The 25,463-nt window shown below is 45.9% G+C and overlaps 1 protein-coding gene across 2 annotated transcripts in view; it reads left to right on the top strand.

Moving 5' to 3' along the window:
- Positions 1-25,463, top strand: part of LOC143988780 (alpha-1,4-N-acetylglucosaminyltransferase-like) — a 337,591-nt gene that overhangs the window by 127,057 nt on the left and 185,071 nt on the right. For both annotated transcript variants that reach the window (XM_077488635.1, XM_077488634.1), the window contains exon 2: positions 20,818-20,920. The gene's annotated coding sequence lies outside the window, so the exon portion shown is untranslated. The remainder of the gene's footprint in view (positions 1-20,817; positions 20,921-25,463) is intronic.

Here is a 25,463-nt window from a genome sequence, read left to right on the forward strand (position 1 = left end):
AATTTGGAGGTGTAGTTGTACACCCTATTTTGCACTGAAACTGTATGTTTTGTACACAAAAAAAAAATATATATATATATATATATATATAAAAAAATTCCCAGGTAAAATTGATTTAGTATTGGGCTTCATGCACACAAGACGCAGATGCAAACTCTGCTGGACACATGTTTTTAGAAACGCGCGTTTTGCCGCGATTTTTACCGCGATTTAGCGGCGATTTAGCGGCGTTTTACCGCGTTTGCGTCTAGAAGCATTTAGTTAAGCTAACCTCATAGACCCTCCCCAGCTCAAAAAACAGTATTATTAACTATTTCAGCAATTTTGTGAGACCAGAGTGAGTAGCAGCAGCTGTGAGAGCTGCAGTGTACTTGTATTTAGCGTGTCACTTGCCACAAGTTGTGGATTGTCCAACTGCCACAAGTTGTGGATTGTCCAACTGCCACAAGTTGTGGATTGTCCAACTGCCACGTCACCTGCCACAAGTTGGGGATTGTCCACTTGCCACGTCACCTGCCACAAGTTGGGGATTGTCCACTTGCCACGTCACCTGCCACGTCACCTGCCACAAGTTGTGGATTGTCCACCTGCCACGTCACTTGCCACATTACCTGCCACAAGTTGTGGATTGTCCACTTGCCACATCACCTGCCACAAGTTGTGGATTGTCCACTTGCCACATCACTTGCCACAAGTTGTGGATTGTCCACTTGCCACGTCACCTGCCACGTCACTTGCCACAAGTTGTGGATTGTCCACTTGCCACGTCACCTGCCACGTCACTTGCCACAAGTTTTGGATTGTCCACTTGCCACGTCACCTGCCACAAGTTGGGGATTGTCCACTTGCCACATCACCTGCCACGTCACTTGCCACATCCACTGCCACAAGTCGTGGATTTTCCACTTGCCACGTCACTTACCACATCACCTGCCACGTCACTTGCCACAAGATGTGGATTGTCCACTTTCCATGTCACCTGCCATGCCACCTGCCACAAGTTGTGGATTGTCCACTTGCCACGTCACCAGCCACAAGTTGTGGATTTCCACTTGCCACATGACTTGCCACATCACCTGCCATGTCACTTGCCACGTCACCTGCCACAAGTTGTGTATTGTCCACTTGCCACGTCACCTGCCACGTCACTTGCCGCATCACCTGCCACATCACTTGCCACAAGATGTGGATTGTCCACTTGTCACGTCACCTGCCACGTCACCTGCCACAAGATGTGGATTGTCCACTTTCCACGTCACCTGCCATGCCACCTGCCACAAGTTGTGGATTGTCCACTTGCCATGTCACCTGCCACAAGTTGTGGATTGTCCACTTGCCACGTCGCCTGCCACGTCGCCTGCCACGTCGCCTGCCACGTCGCCTGCCACGTCGCCTGCCACGTCGCCTGCCACGTCGCCTGCCACGTCGCCTGCCACAAGTTGTGGATTGTCCACTTGCCACGTCACTAGCCACATCACCTGCCACAAGTTGTGGATTGTCCACTTGCCACGTCACTTGCCACAAGTGGATTGTCCACTTGCCATGTCACTTGCCACATCACCTGCCACAAGTTGTGGATTGTCCACTTGCCACGTCACTTGCCACATCACCTGCCACAAGTTGTGGATTGTTCACTTGCCACGTCACCTGCCACAAGTTGTGGATTGTCCACTTGCCACGTCACATGCCAGTCACCTGCCACAAGTTGTGGATTGTCCACTTGCCACGTCACTTGCCACTTCACCTGCCACGTCACTTGCCACAAGTTGTGGATTGTCCACTTGCCACATCACTTGCCACCTGCCACGTCACTTGCCACAAGTTGTGGATTGTCCACTTGCCACGTCACTTGCCACCTGCCATGTCACTTGCCACAAGTTGTGGATTGACCACTTGCAATTGCAATTGTTTAAAATATTTTTCTAATGGTTTTTCATCATTTGCAATCATTTTTTGAGATTTTTAATGTAAAAAAAAAGTCACCTTTAAAAACGCTTATAAACGAAAACGCGGTAGTCGCGTTTTGCCGCGTTTTGGTCTGAAATGTGGAAACTTTTGCGTCTGAACCCATTTTTTTTGCTTCTGGAAAAACGAGGTTAAACGCAACTGCATAAAAACTGCAAAAAACGAGACTGTGTGCATGGATACATAGGATAACATTGAATGAGTTCAGGAGCAGTTGAAAAAAAGTCTCCAACTGCCTCTGAACACACGTTTAACTGTGTCTCGTGTGCATGAGGCCTTAATCTTATTATCCACACATTTATATTAGCAGCGCAGCACTGTTTTGGTATATATTCAACTAATGTGACGTGGACACGTTTTCTGTGTTCGCAGCAGCCAGGTAGGGGGGTATTTAGCAAATTTGCACTTTTGTCATTTTGCACAGGCTTTTACAATTTGGTGTCACCAAGTTTAAGTTTATTTATGCTGATAGAAACTCAGTTTATTAACTACACTACAACCATGTGTAATGCATGCAATTGTGATGTGGTGCTGCAGGCATTCAAGGGTTAAAGTGGTTGAAAAGACACACAAGGATTTTTATCTTCATGTATGAAGGTAAAAAAACCTTCTGTGTACAGCAGCCCTCCCCAAACCCCCCAAATACTTACCTGAGTCCCATCTTGATCCATCAATTTTCTCTCGCTTTCTTTTTCTCTCGCTTTCTTTTTCTCTCGCTTTCTTTTTCTCTCGCTTTCTTTTTCTCTCGCTTTCTTTTTCTCTCGCTTTCTTTTTATTTTTATTTTCTCTCTCTCTTTCTTTTTATTTTTTTTTTTTCTCTCTCTCTTTCTCTCAGTAGCGGGAGCCATTGGCTCCCAGTGCTGTCAATCACAGCATAGGGCCAAGTCATGGCTCCATATGTGAAAGGACATAGAGCCACAAGTCGGGAGCATGCCTGCTTGGGTGGCCGCAAAGCAAGCTGCTTTCTGTGGGAGCACACGGCAGGAAGGAGGGGCCAGGAGCACCGGTGTGAGACCCTAAAGTTTATTTTAAAGAAAAAAGACTTTAATAACCCTTTAATACAGGTGGCTAGCAGGTGACGAACTGCTTCTGAGCCTCCTGCCAAATGCCTTTGAAAAGCAATCCACAGCAGATTGCTATTTAGAGGCGCTGTAGCGATGGCAGCAAGTATAAATAAGCCCTAAAACTATCCCACTTCCCCTGTCTCACCCATACATTACTACAAGTAGGTTTTTTGCTGCCTCTCCCAGATTTATTTCACATGTCCCTGCGTATACCTCTGTTAGGAAACACATGAAAAGATTACAGCACACGCATACTAAAATGACATTTAAATTCTGCAAGGCTATTGAAAGTGGTTGTAAACCCTCCCCCATAACTTTTGCATATCTAAATCATCTATAAAAGCCCTGCTTGACCTTGTATGTAAATTAAGGTGACCAGATTTTCAAAATGAAATCCGGGGACTTATTTTTATTGGCAAACGGTAAACTATTTTATTCTCCTCAAATTTATATATGCAGTGTATGTGGTATGTGTTTTATGGAACGATTGTATGATATATAGATTATTTCTCACATTTTGTCCATGAGAGAGAAAAAAACAAAAAATATATACTTCATACCACCCTCCAGAGCACTGTGTATATTACAGGCCTCCTCTCAGAGCACTGTGTAGTCTCTCTCCTCCCCCCCCCCCCCCTTGCACAGGAAGGAAAACAAAATGAGAAGGGGAAAGAAGCAAAGAGGTCTGCTGAGAGGAGAGCTGTTCATGGAGAGGATGGCTCACTCACCAATTATGCCCCTCTCAGGCTGGTTTTCACAAGTAGGCTGAGCACAGTGCATGCAGGAGGCTGGAGTGTGGGCAGGGTTTGGCGGACACCAATTTGAGGCACATTGTCTGATTGGACAGGTGGCGGAGTGAGGGAGAAGCCAGGAAGTGCTGATGGGATGGGTAACAGGCACTACAGCCTGACTCCCGGAGTTAAAATGAGGAAGCGCCCGAGACTAAGCAGCTGAAAATAATGCCATGGCTGCTGCAGTGCCAATCCACAGACAAAACCAGGGACATATTTGGTCTGGGGGAGAGCGCCCCCAATCCGGGGACTGTCCCCCAGAAAACGGGGACGTCTGGTCAGCCTAATGTAAATGTCCTCTTACTTGCTCCGTTGGCATGTAATCAGTTATTCTTTGTAGTGACGTCAGGCACGCATGCACACTATTCACAGCACGCTTCTTCCATTAACCACTTCAGCCCCGGAAGAATTTGCCTCCTTCCTGACCAGTGCACTTTTTGCAATTCGGCACTGCATCGCTTTAACTGACATTTGCGCGGTCATGTGACGTGGCTCTCAAACAAAATTAACGTGCTTTTTTTTTTTCCCCCACAAATAGAGCTTTATGGTGGCATTTGATCACCCTTGAGGTTTTTATTTTTTGAGCTATAAACACAAAAATGGAGCGACAATTTTGGAAACCCATTATTTTGCTATAATATATTAAAACGTTTTTTTTTTTTTCCCTCAGTTTAGGCCGATACGTATTCTTCTACATATTTAAGCGTTTATTTGGTTTGCGCAAAAGTTATAGCGTTACAAAAAGTTATAGCGTTCCAGGACAGCCTCTGAGATATAGGGCTCCTCCCTCCGGGACAGGAAACACGTCAACCCAATCAAATAAAAGGTGTGGTCCTCCAGGCCCTCCTCAGTTTTGTGTTTCCTGCCGGACGGGAAGGAGCACGTTGGAACTAGTAAGGGGAGCTCCTTCTCAGGGGTTGGTCCTGGGGGGAGCACCTGGTGGACCTGACCCTTAGCACCCCTTGGTCCGTTCGGAGGGAGGAGAGGGTAGCTATCAGTCCCCGCTGCCATTTAAACGTTCGGAGAGAACGGAACCCCGATGGGCGGCAATCTCCCCCCTCTGTAGCGCTAACCGCTCGTACCTGGTCGGTCGGATGGCGGGCGAGAGACGTTCGTTTCACCGGCTGGCGTTCGGGTACCGTGAGCGGTGCGTTCGTAAGGAACGCATGGCGTTGGGGCGGAGTCTTTGCGTTCCGGCATCCGGAAGTGGGAGAGACACACTTCCGCCGGATTTGCGTCATCTGGGGGCGCCGCAGGACCTGTTCCAGTCCTTTGGGCGCGGCGGTGTGACTACAGGGTTGCCTGGAGCGGAGTGAAGGCTCAGAGAGACTGAGTGAGACACAGGAACCATGGAGAGTGCAGTTGTGCAGGTGGACTCCGGTTCAACAGGCTCCAGTACCTCTCAGGTAAGCTTGGTGAGGGCAGACCAGGACTTACACTGGGGGGTGGAGGGGTCACTCTGACCATAGTACCTTCCCGGGGTGGAGAACCTGCTGGTGAAGGGGGGCACTTCCTAGGCAGACCCTAGAAGCACAGTGGTGTGGTCAGGGGTGGTATTGTAATGGGACCCTGTTTTTTCGTTGTTTTTTAGGTTAAACAGGACAGAGCCCAGATACCTTTGCCCAGAAGGAAATGTGCCGTGTGCGGGGCTAAGTTAGGCACCGGTTGGGAGAAGCTGCTTTGCCCGGATTGTGTCAGTAGCCTGGTGAAGGAGGACTCGGTGGCAGCTTGTCACAAGGTTTTGACGTCCGTAAAGGATGAGATAGCATCCACCTTCCAGTCATTTAAAAGCATGATGGATAGGGTGCAGGGTCCTTCTGTCTCTTTACCCAGGGCCGGGAGTATGCCCTCCTTATCCGAACCAAGTCAGGAGGAGGAGGTGGATAGGGAGAGGTTACCTAGGTCATTAGCCTCCTCTAGGACAGAATCTACTTCTGAGTCAGAGGGGGAGGAAGAATCCATTAGATCAGCCAGATACAAGCTGTCTTTGGACGATGTGGGTGACCTCCTCAAGGCTATATATGACACTTTGGAGATCAGGGAAGAACAGGTCCAGCTTTCAAAACACGACATGATGTATCAGGGGTCGAGTGTGCTGAAAGACAGGGTATTCCCTGTCCATAAATCGCTGGTTGAGGCGATTCTGCTGGAGTGGGAACAACCGGAAAAAAGGCCATTTTTTTTTTTCAGGTAGCCTTAAAAGGAGGTTCCCTTTTGAGACGGATGCGGTGCATCCCTGGAACAAGGTTCCCAAATTGGATGCTCCCTTGGCTAAAGTCTCTAAGAAGACAGATTTGGCCTTTGATGATATGGGTTCACTCAGGGATCCTATGGATAAGAGGGGAGATGTGCTGTTTAAGAGAGCCTAGGATGCCTCTTCCATTGGGCTTAAACCAGCCTTAGCAGCTACCTGTGTGGCCAGAAACTTAGAGTGTTGGCTTACACAGTTACAATCGCATATTTCTGCGGGCACTTCTAGGCAACGGCTGTTGAAGTCCTTTCCGCTACTGTTCAAGGCAGTGGGGTTTTTGGCCGATGCCTCTGCAGAATCAGTCAAATTGGCTGCTAGAACTGCAGCACTAGTGAACGCTGCCAGAAGGGCCGTTTGGCTTAAAACCTGGTCAGGTGACGCAGCTTCAAAATTGAAGCTATGTGGATTACCCTTTTCAGGGGACCATTTGTTCGGGCCCGGCCTGCAAGAGGCGTTAGAGCGCACGCAGGATAGGAAGAAAGCGTTCCCAGAAAGGAAAGAGACCTGAAGGGAAGCGCCTTTTTCGAGGCCCTAGGCAGCAGAACCTGCAGGAAAGGGAGGTTCGCGCCAAAAAGCATTGGACGGGTCACAAGGGAAGGGGCAGAGGAGGAATCTTATTCAATCCTCAACCCTCCCCTAAAACCCAGTGACTCCTGCGTCCCGGTGGGAGGAAGACTGGGGAAGTTCCTCCCACAATGGGATGCTTCAACCGAAAGTCCGTTCATTCGAGATGTAATAAGGAACGGCTACATGTTGGAGTTTGGTTAAGTTCCCCTCCCAAATTTTCAAGTAACCAGGTTACCAAGGGACCAAGAGAAGGCAAAGGTGCCTCAGGAGGAGCGAGGCTTGGGGGTTTACTCCCACGTATTCGTGGTAAAGAAACCTTCAGGAAAGTTCAGGCTAATACTGAATCTCCGCCCCCTGAACAGATTCATAAAATACAAGCGGTTCCGGATGGAGTCAATCTTCTCGGTAACCAAGTTTCTGTTTCAGGGCTGTCACATGGCCACCGTGGATCTCGGGGATGCATATTTGCATATCCCGATTCATCTGGAATCAGATTTCTCAGGTTGGCGGTGAGGTTGATCACGGGTGTGTTACACCTCCAGTTTCGAGCTCTCCCTTTCGGGCTTTCAGCCTCACCAAGGATCTTTACAAAAGTTCTGGCAGAGGCACTGGCCCCGTTAAGGCTCAAGGCTATAACAGTGATTCCATATCTGGACGATCTACTGTTCATAGCCCAGTCGGCCCAACAGCTGCAGAAGGATGTACAGGAGGCCTTGGGTTTCCTGCGCTCACTGGGGTGGCTAATAAACCAGGAAAAATCCCAGTTGTCCCCCTCACAGGAGGTCCTGTATTTAGGATACAGGATTTCTTCGGTGGAGATGAGGGTAATTCTTCCTGTGGAGAAGATCAGCAAGCTAGAACAGGCAGTAGCCCAGCTTCAATCAGGTCTGGAAGCCCAGATCAGGGAGGTTATGAGAGTCCTGGGGTTGATGACATCATGCTTTCCAGCGGTGGCCTGGGCAAGGCATCATCAGCGCCCTTTACAGAGACTCATGCTCCGTTATTGGGATGGCAGGCAGCAGAGCCTGGATCAGGTTATGCCCCTATCCTTGGCAGTCAGGAGGTCTCTGTGGTGGTGGCGGGCCCAGGTCAACCTAGAGAGGGGTCTTCCCTGGTCCCCACAAGCTACGGTGGTGGTCACGACCGATGCCAGTGCACTGGGTTGGGGTGCCCACCTAGAGGGAATCTTAGCCCAAGGTACCTGGTCGAATCTAGAGACAGGTCGTTCCTCAAACCAGAAGGAGCTTCTGGCGAGTTGGAAGGCTATAGAAACCTTCCAGTCCCAGTTACAGGGCAGGGACTTGCAAGTTTGTTCAGACAATGTGGCAGCAGTAGCCTACCTGAACAAGCAAGGGGGAACCAGAAGCCCCGCACTGCAGGTGATTGCGGACAGAATCTTCTGCTGGGCAGAGAAGAACTTTGTCCTCAATATCAGCCATTCACCTGAAGGGAACTCAGAATTTGCTGGCCGACTTTCTCAGTCGCCAGAAGATAGGTCAGGACGAGTGGTCCCTCAACAAGGAAGTGTTCGAGGAGATTGTGTCATGCTGGGGAAGGCCAGAAATAGACCTATTTGCAACAGAAGGCAACAGGAAGGTGACGCAATTTTTTTTTTCGGTTCACCCACAGGATCGGGCCAGGGGGATAGACGCCCTTGCCAATCCATGGCTGTTCGGCCTGTGTTATGCCTTTCCTCCTGTAAGGATGGTGGCGGAGGTCCTGCAAAAGTTCCGATCGGAAGCTACGGACCTCATTTTAGTGGCTCCTTTTTGGCCAAGGAGACCCTGGTTTGCCAGCATAAAGAGATTGGCTGTTCATCCTCCGCTGTTTCTACCAGTCAGGGAGGATTTACTTTCCCAGGGGCCGATCCTGTATCCTCAGATAGAGAGGCTCAAGCTTGCGGCCTGGTATCTGAGGAACAGATCTTAAGATCACAGGGTTTTTCAGGAAGAGTGGTTAAGACCTCGTTAGAATGCCATAAACCAGTTACTAGAGCAATTTACGCCAAAATAGGAAAGAGGTTTAATTCCTGGTTGCGAGAACAGGGGATTGCAAGTCCTGGGGTCCCGGCAGTCCTAGATTTTCTACAAGCAGGGATAGAGCTGGGCCTATCTATCAGCACTCTAAAGGTACAGGTGGTGGCCTTAAGTGTTTTCCTTCAGTCCTCCCTTCAGCAGAATCCCTTTGTCAGGAACTTCTTCAAGGCTTTATCTAGATCCAGGCCTGTGAGAATGAAGACCTGTCCTACTTGGGATTTGGCCTTGGTTCTTAGGGCTTTGACCCAAGATCCATTTGAACCATTAGAGGGAGCATCACTTAAGTGGATGGTACTAAAGACTGTGTTTTTGATAGCGATCACGTCAGCTAGAAGGGTCAGTGATCTGCAGGCGCTCTCGGTCAGAGAGCCATTTTTGTTAATTTTTAGAGGACAGGGTAGTACTTAAGACTGACCCTAGTTTTCTTCCTAAGGTTGTGTCCACTTTTCATAGGACACAGGATATTATTTTACCAACATTTTTCTCAACCTCAGGAGAGGAGGAGGCGAGATCTTTAAGTTTGTTAGACGTCAGGAGAAGTGTATTAATTTTTTTAGAGGCCACTAAGGTCTTCAGGAAGTCAGACTCACTTTTTGTTAACTTTTCGGGCGCCCGCAAGGGCTGCAAGGCGTCCAAATCGTCTATCGCCAGGTGGATACGAATGGCGATAGTTAAAGCCTATGAATTAGAGGGGAAGCAGGCACCCTTAGTTAAGGCACACTCTACAAGGGCGGTTTCCGCATCATGGGCAGAGAGGGCTGGAGCCTCTCCGGAGGAGATCTGCAAGGCAGCAACATGGTCCAGCTACTCAACGTTTGCAAGACATTACCGTCTGGATTTATGGTCTGATAAAGAGCAGACTTTTGGACGTAAGGTCCTCCAGGCAGTGGTCCCGCCCTGACAAGGTGAGCTCCTTGCTTATCTCAGAGGCTGTCCTGGAAGACGATATGAGAAAACCGGAGTTAGACTTACCGGTAACTCTTTTTCTAGGAGTCTTCCAGGACAGCCTGGTTTCCCACCCAAAGTTGTTTAAGTAGGACTAAGTGGTGAGGATGTGTACTAACGTGATTGTTAGTGTGTTATGTCTTTCAGAGCCTTCTGGCGGTTCTTGGAGTAAAACTGAGGAGGGCCTGGAGGACCACACCTTTTATTTGATTGGGTTGACGTGTTTCCTGTCCCGGAGGGAGGAGCCCTATATCTCAGAGGCTGTCCTGGAAGACTCCTAGAAAAAGAGTTACCGGTAAGTCTAACTCAGTTTTTTTTTTTTTCCCCTCAGTTTAGGCCGATACGTATTCTTCTACATATTTAAGCATTTATTTGGTTTGCGCAAAAGTTATAGCGTTACAAAATAGGGGATAGTTTTATGCCATTTTTTTTTTCATATTTATTATTATATATATTTTTTTATTGTGACTGCGACATTATGGTGGACACAGATATTTTTGGGACCATTGTCATTTATACAGAAATCGATGCTATACAAATGCACTGATTCCTGTGTAAATGACACTGGCAGTGAAGGGGTTAACCACTAGGGGGCAGTGCAAGGGTTAAGTGTGCCCTGGGGAGGGGCGTGGCTACATGTGACATGTCACTGATCTCTGCTCCCGATCACAGGGAGATGCTTGTTTACATTAGCAGCTCCCCGTTTTTCCTCTCCGTGAGGCGATCGCGGGTATCCCCAAGGCGATCGAGTCTGCGGGACCCTCAACCTGACTCGTGGAGCTTGCTGCGCACGCCTGCTGGCCGCCCCTTAAAGGGCCACATACAGGTACGTTAGTTTGCCTGTACAAGCCCTTCTGCTGACGTATGTCAGCGCGAAGTGGTCGGCAAGCGTTTAAGAAATGTCATTAGAACACCATGTCTGTCATATTGGCTCCATGCGGCACTGCGCCGAGACTACAGTCTCATTCATACTCTTCTCATACACCCCACGTCCATGCGAGATTGCAGCTGAATGGGCGGAAGTATATTACACAAAGGACTCGAAGACAACAGTTAAGATGGCCCTGTCTTATCACAGGAAGCGCAAACTTTGAAAGAGCTGGAATAAAGTAAGGAATATGCAATTGGGGCTGAAATATTAAACACAAATCTACGAGGTAAATGGATAAATCAATTCACCCGTAGAGACAACAGCGCATAATACTCAATAGATAAAAAGAAATTATATGTGATTTGTGCTAGTGAAAACTGTTGTTCTACGGAAAAACATGTATATCTTCCCAAATGTAGTCATACAAAATAAGTACTGTCCATGATCACTGTCCATATATCTAGATTATACTGAATAATCAAGATGGTTTCAGGAAAAAAAACTGAAACGGAATATCTATTTCAGTCCATAAACAAAACGTAAAACTGAAACAAAGTGTCCTGGTACAGGTCATAAGGAGTATGTGATACAATCCTTCCTTCCAACAGTAAAATGCAGTGTTCCCGAATTTGCTGGGGTGCAATCTCAAGCATAAGGTGACCCCCCCTTTAGTAATATTCTTACCAGATATGCCTGGTTACATGGGCTCTCAGATATTACTCCTCATCGGCTTGATCTCCTCCGCTTCGTAAGTACCAGGTCATGCACGATCAGATTTGATTGGTTGCAACGGGCTCTCAGATATTACACGGGCTCTCAGATATCACTCATCGGCTGGATCTCATCCACTTCATAAGTGCTGGGTGATTCAAGATAAATCCTAATATAGGTGTCTTTGCATGTGTATCTTCTGCTTGAAGTATGTTGGAATCCAGAGTGTGTCAGAAGTGTCAGGGGGCTTGCAAGATCAGGGCAACTACTGGGGACAAGCGACTTCCAGTGGTCTTTGCTGGGGTAGTGCTTTCACATGAGTATCCAGGTAGTTGATCCACATTTTTACTGCCCGCTGATCACCCACCTACAAGCGAACATGGTTCCCCTTGAGTGAATATACACTGCTGCTTCTTAGATCCTACGCATCGTGGTGTGCCAATTTTAACAGAGGCGATCAGGTGAGGACTCGTCCTCCTCACCTGATCGCCTCTGTTAAAATTGGCACACCACGATGCGTAGGATCTAAGAAGCAGCAGTGTATATTCACTCAAGGGGAACCATGTTCGCTTGTAGGTGGGTGATCAGCGGGCAGTAAAAATGTGGATCAACTACCTGGATACTCATGTGAAAGCACTACCCCAGCAAAGACCACTGGAAGTCGCTTGTCCCCAGTAGTTGCCCTGATCTTGCAAGCCCCCTGACACTTCTGACACTCTGGATTCCAACATACTTCAAGCAGAAGATACACATGCAAAGACACCTACCGTATATACTCGAGTATAGGCCGACCCGAATATAAGCCGAGGCCCCCAATTTACCCCCAAAAAAACTGGCAAACTTATTGACTCGTGTATAAGCCGAGGGTGAGACATGCCTGTCCATCCCTGTGTGTGTGTCCGTCCATCCCTGTGTGTCCGTCCATCCCTGTGTGTCCGTCCATCCCTGTGTGTCCGTCCATCCATCCCTGTGTGTGTGTGTGTCCATCCATCCATCCATCCCTGTGTGTGTGTGTGTCCATCCATCCATCCATCCATCCCTGTGTGTGTGTGTCCATCCATCCATCCCTGTGTGTGTGTGTGTCCATCCATCCATCCATCCCTGTGTGTGTGTGTGTGTCCATCCATCCATCCATCCCTGTGTGTGTGTGTCTCCATCCATCCATCCATCCATCCCTGTGTGTGTGTGTGTCTCCATCCATCCATCCATCCCTGTGTGTGTGTGTCTCCATCCATCCATCCCTGTGTGTGTGTGTGTCTCCATCCATCCATCCCTGTGTGTGTGTGTCTCCATCCATCCATCCCTGTGTGTGTGTGTCTCCATCCATCCATCCCTGTGTGTGTGTGTGTGTGTGTGTGTGTGTCCAGCCTACCTGTGTCCCGAGCCTCCGTCCCGTGCCTTGCCTCCTTGCCTCCGTCCCGTGCCGTGCCTTGCCTCCTTGCCTCCGTCCCGTGCCGTGCCTTGCCTCCTTGCCTCCGTCCCGTGTCGTGCCTTGCCTCCGTCCCGTCCCGTGCCGTGCCTTGCCTTGCCTCCGTCCCGTGCCTTGCCAGGATCGCCGCTCTTCGTCGGTGCCTCGGCGGCCATTCTAAAATTCAAAAGCCGCGCCTCCGCCTTCGCCTGTGATAGGCGGAACACTGAATTTCCCAGCAGCCTGTGTTCCGCCTATCACGGACATCGTCTCATCCTCGTCCGTAGTACGAGGATGAGCGGATGTCCGTGATAGGCGGAACACTGACTGCTGGGAAATTGAGTGTTCCGCCTATCACAGGCGGAGGCGGAGGCGCGGCTTTCGAATTGTAGTATGTCCGCCGTCTGTCTGCTCGATACGCTGATCGAGCAGTCAGACGGCGATGACTCGAGTATAAGCCGAGGGGGGCACTTTCAGCCTCAAAAAAGAGGCTGAAAATCTCGGCTTATACTCGAGTATATACGGTATATTAGGATTTATCTTGAATCACCCAGCACTTATGAAGTGGATGAGATCCAGCCGATGAGTGATATCTGAGAGCCCGTTGCAACCAATCAAATCTGATCGTGCATGACCTGGTACTTACGAAGCGGAGGAGATCAAGCCGATGAGGAGTAATATCTGAGAGCCCATGTAACCAGGCATATCTGGTAAGAATATTACTAAAGGGGGGGTCACCTTATGCTTGAGATTGCACCCCAGCAAATTCGGGAACACTGCATTTTACTGTTGGAAGGAAGGATTGTATCACATACTCCTTATGACCTGTACCAGGACACTTTGTTTCAGTTTTACGTTTTGTTTATGGACTGAAATAGATATTCCGTTTCAGTTTTTTTTCCTGAAACCATCTTGATTATTCAGTATAATCTAGATATATGGACAGTGATCATGGACAGTACTTATTTTGTATGACTACATTTGGGAAGATATACATGTTTTTCCGTAGAACAACAGTTTTCACTAGCACAAATCACATATAATTTCTTTTTATCTATTGAGTATTATGCGCTGTTGTCTCTACGGGTGAATTGATTTATCCATTTACCTCGTAGATTTGTGTTTAATGTTTTCTAGTGGTTTTATTGATTTAATACCTTTTAAAACAGCTGCTTAAATTCCACAGCTCCCAGGTAGAAAGCACATTTTTGATGCTGAGCGCCTTTTATTTGCATGGTTAACGGGCGGAGGTTATCCTAAGCAAAGGTGCACATTGGGGCTGAAATATGATGCAGAATGTATTAGAATACCTTTAGCTACTGGCTTGTTTAAAAAGCAGCATTGGAGTGGAGAGTTGACTTCCTCTCTATAACATCCAAACATATTCAGCAAATAAGCAAAATATATGGGGATTTGGTCGCACTATATGGCCACATAGTGCTTAAGCCCACAACTGGGTCCAAGTACCCCATTATCAGAGGGTCCTACACTATTCATAGAATGTCAGGGCCAGAAAAGAATAAAATAGAGAAGTGGCCCCATGGGATTGGCCCCATGGGATTGACACCCAGTTTGTTTTTATAAATAAATTTCACTATTAATAGAGTTATGATAATTGTTAACCACTTGCCGCCCGCCCTATAGGCAATTGACGGCTGCAAAGTGGTTGCATAATCCTGACCGGACGTCATATGACGTGATCAGGATTATGAGCCGCTGCGCGCCCCCGGGGGCGCACATCGCAGCGATCTTTGTTGCGGGGTGTCAGTCTGACACCCGGCAACTACGATCTCGGTAAAGAGTCTCCGACGGAGACTCTTTACCATGTGATCAGCCGTGTCCAATCACAGCTGATCACAGTGTAAATGGGAAGAGCCGGTGATCGGCTTTCCCTCACTCGCGTCTGTCAGACGCGAGTAGAGGAGAGCCGATCGGCTGCTCCTCTGACAGGGGGGTCTGTGCTGATCGATTATCAGCACAGCCCCCCCCCCCGAGGATGCCCACACTGGACCACCAGGGACGCCACCAGACCACCAGGGAAAAGGTAATCCTCCCTAGACCACCAGGGACGCCAGTCAGCACAATGGGTGCCAATCAGTGCCCACAATGGGCATCACTGATTGGCATGCATTATTGTTTGGCACTGGCATCCATTACTATAGTATAACACCTGTGCCGCCTATCAGCGCCCACCTGTGCCGCCCATCTGTGCCGCCCATCCATGCAAATCCGTGTCGCCCGTCCGTGTCGCCCCCATCAGTGCCCATCAGTGTAGGAGAAAACGTACTTATTTACAAAGTTTTGAAACTGAAACAAAAAAAAAAAATTCCCAAGTTCGTCTTTCAGGACAGCCACCTTTGAGAGACACTGGCTCCTCCCCTCTTAGGAAACACCGCCTTCAATTTCACAATTTAAGCCTCCTCCTCTCTCCGTCCCTCAGTTATGGTGTTTCCTTCGGTGGGGAGACACCGCTAAGGAACCTTAGCTGAATCAGTTGGCGAAACTGAAGCTATCCGAGCAGAGCTCTGGCCCCACTCGGCAGTCCGATCGTCTATCGGTCTACTTTCGGCAGTCCGGTCAGCTGGGGAGCTGAATTTTCGTACTGACCATACACTCTAAACTTCGCTTGGGGAAAGCAGGAAGTTTTTAGAGGGTCATCTGTTCGTTCGCCCAGGAGGGTGCTTCAACGGGATAGGCAGTCCAGTCGGCTGGGGAGCTGAACTCTTGTACTGACCTTTTTTACACGCAGGTTCCTGCTTCTCCTCCCTATCTGCTGGTCCATATCTCCCTCTGAACTCCCCTCCTCTTCCTCTCTTGTGGGCACCCACGTGACATCACTAGACATGTCATCATCGACGTTTCCTTCCCCACCGCTATAAGTAGAGATCTCAGAGTAGGCAGCAACACCGGGGACCAACCTCCTCCTTGGGCTGATCTGGGTACTGTCGTCAGACTGCTGAGTAGCGGTTGTTGCTACCTTCTCTTCCTGATCCAATACCAAGAGTGGCTGCGCATCGGAAAATAATTCCTGTGACTCAAGCGGAAGGTATGTGGTGGTGGTGGTAGTGTCTTTGGGGGTGCACATAGCAGAGAGTGAAGAAGAGGGTGCAGATCGAGAGGATGAGGGTGCAGAAGAGTAAGGCTGAGTGAGCCACTCAACCAAGTCTGGTGCATCCTTTAAATGAACTGAACGCACCTTCTGCAACTTCCCACTTTGGCTCAAGCCTGTTGCTCCTGCCCTACCCCTACCACCCCTGCGGAAAGGGCCTGCCTCTTCCTCTGCCTGTCATTTTTTTAAATGACCCTGTGACAAAACTCAGTCCCTATACTGAAGGACTGCTGCAGTATAGGGCAGCGGTCAGCAGTAGTGCATCTCAACCCTATGTATTGTGGACCTATACCAGTCCTTATAGAATAGCAGACTGTACCTCACTCACTGTACTATAGCACCCTACACCAGGTTATTACCAGTCCTTATAAGGACCTTTGTGGAACAAGTAGGTTGTGAATGATTAGCAGATGGCAGCAGAAGGGCAGCAGTCAAGTATAATATTCTTTCTCTATTTGGAAGAAAGAATATTATACGTGTACAAGCCTATTACCATACCACTGATACCAGTCCTGAAAAGAACCTTTGTGGACCTAATATAGTAACAGCTACTGATTAAACTGACCCTCACTGCCTCACACACTGCTTCCTGCCTGTCCCTATATAAACTGACAAAACAGAGGCTACTGGAACCATAACTGGAATAGCACTTTTGTGGACCTGATAGTAACAGCTAATGACTAAACTGACTGTCCCTACAGCAGACACACCGTCCTGTCCCTTTCTCTAAACTGACAAAAGACACTCAGGCTGTTGCAACAATCAGTAGCACAGCAAACCTATATACACCTAACACCTATACCAGTCCTGAAAAGAACTTTTGTGTACCAAATAGCTAGCGATTTGGGTCACTGCAATCCTTCCGTGCTCCACACAGCAACCTCTCCCTATAGTGACAGAAGAAAGAATGTAAAATGGCCGCCGGATCTGGTGTATTTATAAGTTAGGGGGAATGTCCAAGTGTCCATGTGCTGTAATGTCTTAATTGGCTGTCCTGTACCCCATGATGGATGTGTCATCATAGGTCAAAGTTCTTTTACACAGTAAACACGGAAGTCCGCCGGGCGAACAGCACCAATAGTCCGCCGAACCGCGAACAGCTGAAATTCACCGCGAAATGACCGCCGGGCGAACCGTTCGGCCATCACTAGCCTCAACACCTGACTTTATTTCAAAGAATAAAAATCGCCGATTTCAAATACAGGTGAGGTGGATCCGTTGATCATACTTTCACCTACAGTCTGTGATCTGCCATCACAACAGGGAAATATAGAAAGTTCAATTGGCGATCTAGATCTAGAGAACTGGCATATGAATATGACCCAAGTTGTCACAAGTCGGATTTTGATACCCCTCAAATTGACTACACTTTAAATGAGAGTATAATTGAGCCACAAACTGTAGATAGAATTAATGATCCCCTTAATTTGGTTTGTGAAAAAAAAATGTATTTGTCTTTTTGAAAGTAGTCTTGATACATTGCATTTTAAACACTTAACAACCGGCCCATAGCCGATTAACAGCTACAGGGCGGTTGTTTAACTCTGAGAGGCCGTTAATTAACGGCCTCACAGAATTCCCCTCTCGCGCGCACTCGAGAGCATCCATGACCGCTGGGTCCACAGGACCCGGCGCATCACGGATCACGGATCATGGTAAACGGCCGCTCATATGACGGAGCAATCACTTGTAAACAAACCAGCGTCATGTTCTGACGCCGGTTCCTCCCCCCCCTCTCTGTACTGATCGGTACAGCGGAGGGGGAAGAGATCGGCGTTAGCAGCGCTGTGGGCTGCATCTGCAGTGCCCACATCGCTGCTCACCGAAATTTAACCCCTCAATACCCTGCCTTTTTTTTTTTTTTTTTTTTTTTCAGGCTTCCCAGCCTAGAGGTGAGATGTGGGGTCTTATTGACCCCATATCTCACTGTAAAGAGGACCTGTCATGCCTATTCCAAGGGATGTTTACATTCCTTGTAATAGGAATAAAAGTGATCAAATTTATTTTTGGGGGAAAAAAAGGTCAAGCTAAAAGTAAAATGAACAATGAAGAAATCTTTTTTTTTTTTTTTTTTAAAGTGCCCTTGTCCCTATGTGCTTGCATACTTAAGTCCCGCCTACATATGAAAACTGTGCTCAAACCACACATGTGAGGTATCGCTGTGAACGTTGGAATGAGGGCAATAATTTTGGCCTGAGACCTCCTCTGTAACTCAAAACATGTAACCAGTAAAAAAATTTAAAGCATCACCTATGGGGATTTCTAAGTAGCGCCATTTGGCGCCATTCCATGAGCATGTGCAATTTTGAAGGGTGACATGTTGGGTATCTATTTACTTCATCTTTCACATTATGCAAAAACATTGGGCTAACGTTACTGTTTTTTTGTTTTTTGTTTCCTTAAAAAAATTGCTGTGCAAATACCGTGCGTGATAAAAAGTTGCAATGACCACCATTGTATTCTCTAGGGTCTTTGCTAAAAAAAAACATATATAATGTTTTGGGGTTCTATGTAATTTTCTAGCAACTAAATGATGATTTTTACATGTAGGAGAGAAATGTCAGAATTTGCCTGGGTGCTCCAGAAAGCCTGATGGTACTCCCTGCATGTTGGGCCTCTGTATGTGGCCACGCTGTGTAAGTCTCACACATGTGGTATCTCCATACTCGGGAGTAATAGACTGTGTTTTGGGGGTGTAATTTGTGGTATGCATATGCTGTGTGTGTGTGTGTGAGAAATAACCTGATAATATGACAATTTTGTGAAGGGGGGGAAAAAAATCTTGATTTTGCAAAGAGTTGTAGGAAAAAATGACAACTTCAAAAACCTAACCATGCCTCTTACTAAATACCTTGGAATGTCTCCTTTCCAAAAAGGGGTCATTTGGGGGGTATTTGTACTTTTCTGGCATGTTAGGGTCTCAAGAAATGAGATAGGCCGTCAGTCCTTCGGGTGTGATCAATTTTCAGTTATTGGCACCATAGCTTGTGGACTCCATAACTTTCACAAAAAACTAATTAATATGTACCAATTTGTACTTATTTTTACCAAAGATATGTAGTAGTATAAATTTTGGCCAATTTTTTTGAATAAAAATGACTAATCTGCTAAATTTTATAACCGAAACTAAGAAATTCATTTTTTACAGAATTTTCAGTCTTTTTTTTTCTTCTATAGCACAAAAAATTAAAAACCCAGCGGTGATTAAATACCACCAAAAGAAAAGCTCTATTTGTGTGAAAAAAAGGACAAAAATTTCATATGGTTACAGTGTTGCATGACTGAGTAATTGTCATTCAAAATGTGAAGGCACCGAAAGCTAAAAATTGGTCTGGTTATTAAGGGTGTTTAAGTGCCCAGTGTTTAAAATGCAATGCCCCGACCAGACCTGCTTTTCCAAAATTAAAACAATTGAAAAGAAAATAGTAGTTACAATGCTGATAGTGTTTTCTACATGTAATGCACAGCACCGCATCAAACTTTGGGAAAGCCAACCAAAGATAAAAAAATTATGCTGCAGGCAATATCGTACTTGCTGGCGCCATTTGTTTATCAGGTGGAAGTTATCAAAAGGTAAAGGAAATGTTTGATCTGAGTGGAATTATGATGTTTGGCAAATCGTCCTATAACCAAGAGAAAAACCAGTATATTTTTCCTTCCATTGATTACAGCTGGAAGCAAAATGATCAAAATGTAAAAGAGGAGTTAACGGGAACTCCATTATTCCTCATTGGTGATGGACAATGTGATAGTCCTGTTTTTTGTGCGAAATATACGACGTATACTGTTATGGATATTCCAAAAAAAAATTGTAGATTTTTAATTGGTGCAGGTCTCCCAAACAACATCCTCAGTTACCATGAAAAAATTGGGCTTTACCAAAGCACTCGACAGAATACTGGAAAACAAATATGATGTTCAATATGTAGGCACTGATAGACACACGGGAATTAGAAAACTATTGACTATGGCTAAATATGAAAATATAAATCATCAATTTGATATTTGGCATTATATTTAAAAAAAAAAAAAAAATTAATGCAGCTCTCCAAAAAAAAAGCTTTTCGTCCAATTTTACCGTGGATTGGAACCATATTGACACTTTTCTATTGGTGTAGCAGAAATTGTGATGGAAATGAGGATGTTTTCAAACTACAATGGCAATCTCTGCTACATCATGTAGTGAATGAACATACATGGCGAGTTGGAGACCTACAACATCAGTGCTTGCATGATGATCAGAGTATTCTTTTTCCAAAGATTCCATGGCTTCTAAAAAAACACACCTGCATTCGATTCATTGTCTGCAATTATAATGGGCGCACAAATCGAAAAGGATTTAAAGCATCTGACTTATTTCTGCCAAACTGGTAGCATTGAGACCTACCACAGCAATTATGATTCGATGGAGGCTAGAACACGATTGGCTGCATTGCAGCACAACAACCATGTAGGAAGAAAAATGGCAACAGTAAAAAAAATTGACAGCGGGGAAGTCTTTCAAATTGAGCGTAAAAATTTGGAATTCCCCGAGGACATAAAAAATGGATAGTTAGACGCGTTTATGAAAAAATGTCCAACGAACATGCAAAAAAAATTTTGGTGAACATGCTGGCAATCATAGAAGGTACTTTAAAAAGTACATGGAAACCCAAAAATGTCCTATTTCCGAAAAATATTGCGACTGAAGAAAGGCCTGAAACCACTGCTGCTATTGCAAAGCACAGAACACGGTTTCCCGTTGTATAAAATTTAAAATGTATTATTTTTGATTCTAATTTTTACAATGTTAAATGTTTTGAATTATTGATTAATTGATGTCTAAAAAAAAAAATAAAAAAAATATTTGGGTTGTGGTATGCACATTGAACTGTTAGTGATTTTTATTTTTTTAATTTATAATATAAATATTTAATACAATTGATTCTTAAACTGTTATTAAAACCAGTAATATGCATCTAGTTTCTCAAATTGGACATTAAATCGACATCAATAATATTAGCATAAAATAAATCGCACACCACTTGTATTTTAATTTTTTTTTATTAGAAAATGTAATCAAAAATTACTTTACTTTATACATTATTTTGTTTTAATAGAAAGCCATTTCGGAAGCATCATAATCATTGGCATAAAGAAATCCGACATCTGATCAATTGGAATCTGGAAAAACAAGTCATACTGCATTGACTGCACAGGAAGGTATAACCCTTTGGTTTCCCTTTCCTAAAATACCATAAATCCATGCAATGTAAGTTCAATACGCAGTTTTACGTAATCCCCCTGGAATAAATAAAAAATTGAAAATAAAGTCTAAAGATTTTCTTAAAATAAGTCACAAATTTACAATTTCAATAAATTATCAGCTTATTGATTTACTACAGATATTTCAGATTTATAAACTGTAGAAAAATTATTCAAATAACGTAATCACCTGTTGTTGGCATCTACAAGAGGGAGATTGTCCATATGAATCACCGTATATGAAATTCTCACGTGTTGATGGTGCACTATTTGAGAAATAAATGTATCTGCCTGCGTAATGCATTGATGTCCCTCTGGTATACAGGCATCAACCGTGTCGATTTCCCGGCAGCAGACAGACTCCACTTGGGTGGGCTTTTAAATGCACCTTTCACAGGAACACCACGTGATATTGCCAATTCTATCTGTTTCACTTGGTTCGGTTTCTGATATAGAAGATCCTTCCCATGTTTTCTTTATCAGCATTCTGCGCTAAAAGTACACAACGAAAATAAATGTATATTATAATTAGATTTTTTTTTTTCCATTAATTTCATTTAAAAAAAACTATGATGTTTTATGCATCATTAATGTACTCTGAAGAGGCTTCTCGGATGTATACAAAAATAATTCCCTTATCCTCAACAAGGAGGCAGGACTGATTGGCTGCACTGGCAGGAACCAGTGGCGGCTGGTGCTCCAAATTTCTTCACACAATTCTATGCAAACAGAAGTTTTTTTTTTTTTATAAATTGTCATGTTATCAGGTTATTTCTCACACACAGCGTATGCATACAACAAATTACACCCCAAAATACATTCATCCCGAGTATGGCGATACCACATGTGTGAGACTTTTACACAACCTGGCCACATACAGAGCACCAACATTGAAGTAGCACCTTCAGATGTTCTACAACCAAAAGTGACACATCTCATTTCACAACCACCTATTGCACTTTTGAAGGCCCTAGAGTACCAGGAAAATGGAATAGCCCACAAAATGACCCCATTTTGGAAAGCAAACACCTCAACGTATAATCTGAGTCATAATGTGTATTTTGAAGGGTTACCGTATATACTCGAGTATAGGCCGACCCGAATATAAGCCGAGGCCCCCAATTTACCCCCAAAAAACTGGAAAACTTATTGACTCGTGTATAAGCCGAGGGTGAGACATGGCTGTCCATCCCTGTGTGTCCGTCCATCCCTGTGTGTGTGTCCGTCCATCCATCCCTGTGTGTGTGTCCATCCATCCATCCATCCCTGTGTGTGTGTCCGTCCATCCATCCCTGTGTGTGTATTCATCCATCCATCCATCCCTGTGTGTGTGTGTGTGTGTGTATCCATCCATCCATCCATCCCTGTGTGTGTGTGTGTGTGTGTATCCATCCATCCATCCATCCCTGTGTGTGTGTGTGTGTGTGTGTATCCATCCATCCCTGTGTGTGTGTGTGTGTGTGTGTGTGTGTGTGTGTGTGTGTGTGTGTCCGTGCAGCCTTGTGTGTGTGTCCAGCCTACCTGTGTCCCAAGCCTCCGTCCCGAGCCGCCGTCGTCCCGAGCCTCCTCCGTCCCGTGCCGTGCCTCCTCCGTCCCGTGCCGTGCCTCCTCCGTCCCGTGCCGTGCCTCCTCCGTCCCGTGCCGTGCCTCCTCCGTCCCGTGCCTCCTCCGTCCCGTGCCGTGCCGATGGATCGCCGCTCTTCTCGGCGGCCATTCTACAATTCAAAATTCCGCCTCCGCCTGTGATAGGCGGAACACTCAATTTCCCAGCAGCCTGTGTTCCGCCTATCACGGACATCCTCTCATACTCGTCCGTAGTATGAGAATGAGCGGATGTCCGTGATAGGCGGAACACTGACTGCTGGGAAATTCAGTGTTCCGCCTATCACAGGCGGAGGCGGAGAAGGAGGCGCGGCTTTTGAATTTTAATGTCCGCCGTCTGTCTGCTCGATACGCTGATCGAGCAGTCAGACAGCGGTGACTCGAGTATAAGCCGAGGGGGCACTTTCAGCCTCAAAAAAGAGGCTGAAAATCTCGGCTTATACTCGAGTATATACGGTAATTTTTTTTTTTTTTTTTTATTTATTTTTTTTACACAAAGTTCTAGATTTCTAAGATATTTCTAACACATAGCATGTATATAGCAAAAATTGCACCCCAAAACACATTCTGCTTCTCCTCCCGACTATGGCGATACCACACGTAAGGCTTTTACACAGCCTGGTCCCATAGAGAGGCCGAACGTTGAAGTAGTACCTTCAGGCGTTCTAGGAGCATAAATTACACATCTCATTTCATTCCTACATATCACACTTTTGAAGGTCCTGGAGCACCAAGCTTTTGGAAAGCAAACACCCGAAAGTAAATTCTATGAGGCATGGGCTGCAAATAGGTACTCGTGTACTCTCATGAGCTGGTGACAGGTACTCGGGTACTCTGATGGACTGTGAGTGACAGGTACTATGATGGGTGGTGACAGGTCCTCTTTATTGGGGGGGGGGGCGCAATCAGTGTGATTGTTGTACACTGTATGTGGTAACTAGATGTTTCCGCAATCTCCTCCTCACACACGATCGGTGTGTGAGGAGGAGAACCCAGTAACATCTAATTTCCGCGGTTTGTTTACATTTAGTGATCGGCTGTGAAACTATCACAGCCGATCACGTGGGTAAACAGCCAGCCAATGGCTGTTTACCAGTGTCGGTGACAAGCAGTTTTCTAGGGAACACGCAGCCACCGACATGCACGCACAGCGAGCTCGCGATTGCACCATGCACAGTGTGGGTCTAACCATCTGGGATCGGCCATGATGCAGTCACGTGGTAAACAGCCATACCCAATGGCTGTTCACCCCCCTCATTGGTGAGGGGTGTTTCTGTGACATGCTGCCACCGAAGGAACAGGGATGCGCATGCACGATCGCGCGCCTTCCCTGTTTAAATGGGAGGCCATCCTATGACGCCCCCTCTGCCACAATAGTTGCACCGCCTGGCCATCATTTGACAGCCGGCGGCCGGAAAGCAGTTCATTATACTTCCTTTTTCATCCTGAGTCAAGGGCATGGTATTTTGAACGATTGACGGTTCGGTCACAGCATGATTGTCCTAAACACGTATTAAAAAATACATTTTAATTGACGAGTTATTTTTTCTATAATAATTGGAGACAAAAAATGAATTTAATCTTATTTATTATAAAAATTTTACTTACCATGGCAGTTGATTAAAAGAAAAGGATCATAACAAATTGCTTTAGAATATTGTATAAAGATGGAAAATCTGTAAAATAATAGAAAAATGTATTATCTTTGCAAAATTTAGATGATTGGCAATTTACAGCGATCTGTGACTGGCTGTGTCCAAGGGAAACAGGAGGACATCCAGGGACGCCCTCCCGGCAGTTATCGTCCGCGCTGTAACCATCTTTTGGCTATAGCGCGGGCGCAAAGTGGTAAAAAAAAAAAAGTACCATTTGAAAAATAAATAATTTGACTGTGTCTATCACAAAATATAAATACTTAAGATGATTTAAAGAATTAAAAAAATATATTTTCATAGATAAAAGGAAAAAAAACATTGTCTAACAACGTACAAAAAAATGCAAATAAGCTAGATTTATAAATATATAGAGATTATATAGATATAGAGAGAGAGATATACAGTGCCTTGCGAAAGTATTCGGCCCCCTTGAACTTTTCAACCTTTTGCCACATTTCAGGCTTCAAACATAAAGATATAACATTTTTATTTTTTGTGAAGAATCACCAACAAGTGGGACACAATTGTGAAGTGGAACGAAATCTATTGGATAATTTAAACTTTTTTAGCAAATAAAAAACTGAAAAGTGGTGCATGCAAAATTATTCAGCCCCTTTACTTTCAGTGCAGCAAACTCACTCCAGAAGTTCAGCGAGGATCTCTGAATGATCCAATGTTGTCCTAAATGACTGATGGTGATAAATAGAATCCACCTGTGTGTAATCAAGTCTCTGTATAAATGCACCTGCTCTGTGATAGTCTCAGGGTTCTGTTGAAAGCGCAGAGAGCATCATGAAGACCAAGGGACACACCAGGCAGGTCCGTAATACTGTTGTGGAGAAGTTTAACCCCTTCCCGCCGAGCGTATGCAGATCTGCGTACTCGGCTTCCGGGGGGTATACCGGGATGATGCCCGCACCTGCAGGCATCATCCTGGTACAATTTTCTTCAGCAGGCGATTGGCTTTCCAGCCATAACAACCGATGCAGCTAAAAGCCGCTCGGCTGTTATGCCGGAGGAGCGGGAGGGGACGTCCCCCCCACCCTCCCGCCGCTGTTACCGGTGCTCCCGTTCGATCCGGAGCACCGATTCCATGTGTGATGCCTCCGGCTGCTGGGGAGGAACTGGAATGAAGCCGTAATCGGCTTCGTTCCAGTCTCCTCATAGTAAACACGGAAGCGACGTCATGACGTCACTTGACGTTTACTCGGCTGCCAATGGCGCCGGTTTTAAAAATATATACG

This window comes from Lithobates pipiens, unplaced genomic scaffold, assembly GCF_037356315.1.
Source record: "Lithobates pipiens isolate NorthernLeopardFrog02 unplaced genomic scaffold, aLitPip1_a1.2 Scaffold_18, whole genome shotgun sequence".
Classification (NCBI taxonomy): Eukaryota; Metazoa; Chordata; class Amphibia; order Anura; family Ranidae; genus Lithobates; species Lithobates pipiens.